The following is a 3,850-nucleotide window of genomic DNA, read 5'->3' as shown; positions in this document are numbered from 1 at the left end:
TTTTAGAAAGGTTTTAAATCTGATACCAGATATTTCCAGTACTAATCTAATAATTGGTGGCGATTTTAACTTAGTGTTGGACACTTATTTGGATAGGTCTTCTACACAGAGGGTGGAACCTTCCAAGGCATGCAATATTTTGAAATCCTATATTGAAAACATGAATGTCTCTGATGTATGGCGGATTTCTAATGCTACTGGAAGAGAGTATTCCTTTCATTCCAAAGTACATAATGTCTATACTAGAATTGACTTTTTCTTAGTTGATGGCAAACTATTACCACTTTCCTATAATGCAAAATATCACAATATTATTATTTCTGACCACAGTCCAGTATCATTTTCACTAAAGCTTGGTGAAAATGTGCCTATCCAGAGAAGCTGGAGATTTAACCCCCAGCTTACCACAGATGCAAAGTTCTGTGAATACCTAGAATCAAACATTAAGATATATTTTGAAACCAATGATAAAAATGATACCTGTCCTACACTACTATGGGAAGCTTGTAAGGCTTATTTGAGAGGGTGCATTATTTCTTTCCAATCTTCTCTCAAGAAGCGCGACAAAGCAATACAGATAGAACTTGAGAAAGAAATCCATCAGTTAGACATAGAGAATGCCCAGCAACCCTCTTCAGAAAAACATACAAAAATCTCAACCCTTAAATACAAACTTAACAAAATATTATCAGATAGAATTTGCAGAGCCTTTATCTTCACAAAACAGAGATATTTTGAATTCGGAGACAAACCACATAAATTATTAGCAAGGCAACTGCGAAAACTTGAAAATGACAGGACTATCCACAGAATTAAGTCAGGCTCAGGTAATATCCTTACCTCCCCCAAAGATATTAATGACAGATTTAGGCAGTTCTATGAAACATTGTATACATCTGAATCAACTTCTCTACCTGAAACAATGCAATCATTTTTAGATGAATGTGAACTCCCATCACTAAATCAAACGGACTGCGATGCCTTAGAGGCAGACATTACAGGTGAGGAATTACTAGCAACCATTGGGTCAATGAAAAATGCCAAAAGCCCAGGACCGGACGGGTTTAGCATTGAGATATATAAGAAGTTTGGAGGATTGCTGGCCCCCTACCTAGGCAAACTATACACCCAGTCATATGATGATGGTGTATTGCCTCAGACGCTGACTGAAGCCACCATCATTCTTCTCCCAACAAAAGGGAAAGACCTAGAAGAGGTGGGCTCATATAGGCCAATATCATTGTTAAACACAGATCAAAAAATTCTGGCCAAGACAATGGCCAGAAGACTTAATGCCTTTATGGGTAAGTTGGTACATCCTGACCAAACTGGGTTTATTCCCAATAGAAACTCCTTCCACAACTTTAGACGTCTTCTAAATATCATGCATTCTCCCAGACTTCCCAAAAATACCTTATTATCCTCACTTTGGATGCTGAAAAGGCATTCGACCGGGTTGAATGGTCATACTTATTTGCAGTCTTGCAAAAATTCAACTGCGGTGAGAAGTTTGTGTCCTGGACTAAGCTGTTATACAATGGCCCCTGCGCCAGGATACTCACTAACCGGACTCTTTCTACTCCTTTTCAGCTTGGCAGGGGTACTAGGCAGGGATGCCCACTTAGCCCATTACTGTTTGCGCTACCTATAGAACCACTTGCTGAAACCATTCGATCACATCCAGAAATCCATGGCTACAACACAGAGTTTACCAAAAATACAATATCATTGTACGCGGACGACATTTTGTTATATGTTACTCAACCAATGATTACAATTCCATCAGTACTGAAAATGTTTAATTTATTTGGTACTTTTTCTGGGTATAAGATTAACTGGAGTAAAAGTGAGCTACTACCAGTACAATTTGAGGATCAAGACTGGCTCAAACAGCTTCCCTTTCACATAATATCGGACAACTTAACCTATCTGGGGATAGTAATTACCAAGAATTATAATGCTCTTTACAAGGCTAACTTCCCTGTGCTGTTAAACAAGCTAGAGCACAATATTCAATTCTGGAGAACACTCCCTATCTCCCTGTTAGGTAGAGTGAATGCTATTAAGATGATCTTCCTCCCCCAGCTACTTTATCTTTTTCAAAACTTGCCTATATACCTTACAAAATCTTTTTTTAGGAAACTGGACTCTATTATTCTTCCCTTTATATGGAACTACAAGTCTCATCGAATAAAAAAGGACCATCTCTGTAAACACAAAACCAACGGGGGGCTGGCACTGCCTAATTTTATTCTATACTACTGGGCCACCGGAATACGCTCTATTGCACACTGGTTGGATGACACTCCATCACCCTTCGATGGGCTAGAGATGGAACGGGAGGATTGCCTACCATTCTCTATTAGAGCAGTTATGCTATCACCTGTACCAGTCAAAAGAACCTGTTTTAAACACAACCCTATCATTCACGACACAATTAGGATATGGAAACAACTAAGAAAACATTTAAAACTTAATGCAGTGTCTTTTTTGCTTCCTATAGCAGCAAACCCCACCTTCACTCCCTCTGTTCTGGATGGGACCTTTAATACCTGGAAGCAAATAGGAATTTGTAATTGTGGCAACCTGTACACAGAAGGGACTTTTGCTTCTTTCCAACAACTCCAAGAGAAATATAACTTGCCAAAGAATCAGTTCTTCAGATACCTTCAGATTAGAGACTATGTCAGAACACATCTTCCTAACTTTGAGAAGGCAGTGGCAGACAAGTCAGAGAGTTGTATTAAACTGTTTGCTAACTCTCGTTACATAATTGCACAACTGTATGACACACTACAAAGCATGTGCCTTCCCAAAATGGACAAAATAAAAGAGGAGTGGGAAAAAGAGATTGGGGCCGTTATACTTCCTAATGTGTGGGAGGAGAGTTTAGAATACATCCACGACTGTTCCATTAATGCCAGACACTGTTTAATACAATTTAAAATCCTGCACAGGCTACACTTTTCAAAGACAAAAAAGTCTCACCTTTGTGATGAATGTGAGTCCATGGAGGCTACCTTATCACATAGTTATGCTCTTTGCCCCAAACTTCAAGATTATTGGGGTGAAATATTTCGGTTTCTTTCTGTGATCTTGAAGGTTCAGATAGAGCCAGACCCTATTATAATAATTTTGGGAACAGACTAAGTGAAAGGCCACTTAGAACACATGTATACCTTTCAAATATATGCTTTTGTAGTGAGATGAATTCACCTATGCTCACGTCACTGCACTCGTTCAGCACACCTGAGTAATTAGTGGCCATTGCTTGGGTGTGGCTATAAAAGCCTGGAAGTGTGCAATATCTGGAGATTGTGAATCGCTACCTCCTGTGCAGAGTGGCTTCCTGTTTATCCCGCGGTAGGTTGTCTTCGCCTCTAAGCCAGTTGCGTGGAATTTATATCACACTGTGGACTAACGTCGTCCTTTATTGTAGCCTGGTGTTGTGATCATCTCCTCCTTCGCTGACCTCGAGAACGGTTGTTCACTCTAGTTCCAGGTATGCGCTGTTCGTGAATGGGTTAGCAGACCTGGTCATTGAATTGTTATAATTATACTTATATCCGTGTCATGATTGTTTAGTGAGGACGCACGTTCCCGCGGCAGCCCGTGTCTCAGAGTAACGTGGGTATTTTATTTAAATCTCCCTATTGGCATCATTTTACCTCCGTTAGGTTTTTAATTATGATTTGTGTTCTGCAGACACAACCCGGCCTGGTGGAGGGCTGGAGTCACCACACGAGCTGCTGTCTTGTCTTGTCGTTCTTTTGTTTTGGTTTATACGAGTTGTTTTGCGGTCCGTGTTGTATTTCAGTACCTGGGCATAGTCGTGCACAGTACGCGTTTA

The 3,850-nt window shown here is 40.2% G+C and overlaps 1 long non-coding RNA gene across 1 annotated transcript; it reads left to right on the top strand.

Moving 5' to 3' along the window:
* Positions 1-3,254: 3,254 nt before the first annotated feature.
* LOC116221384 lies at positions 3,255-3,612 on the top strand. The gene is made up of 3 exons (XR_004164095.2): positions 3,255-3,363; positions 3,440-3,502; positions 3,586-3,612. It is a non-coding gene; the product is annotated as an uncharacterized LOC116221384 (long non-coding RNA).
* The last annotated feature ends 238 nt before the right edge of the window (positions 3,613-3,850 follow it).

Source organism: Clupea harengus, chromosome 8 (genome assembly GCF_900700415.2).
Source record: "Clupea harengus chromosome 8, Ch_v2.0.2, whole genome shotgun sequence".
Lineage (NCBI taxonomy): Eukaryota > Metazoa > Chordata > Actinopteri > Clupeiformes > Clupeidae > Clupea > Clupea harengus.
Note: the sequence above shows the minus strand (reverse complement) of the source record. Positions and strands in the feature narration are given on the sequence as shown.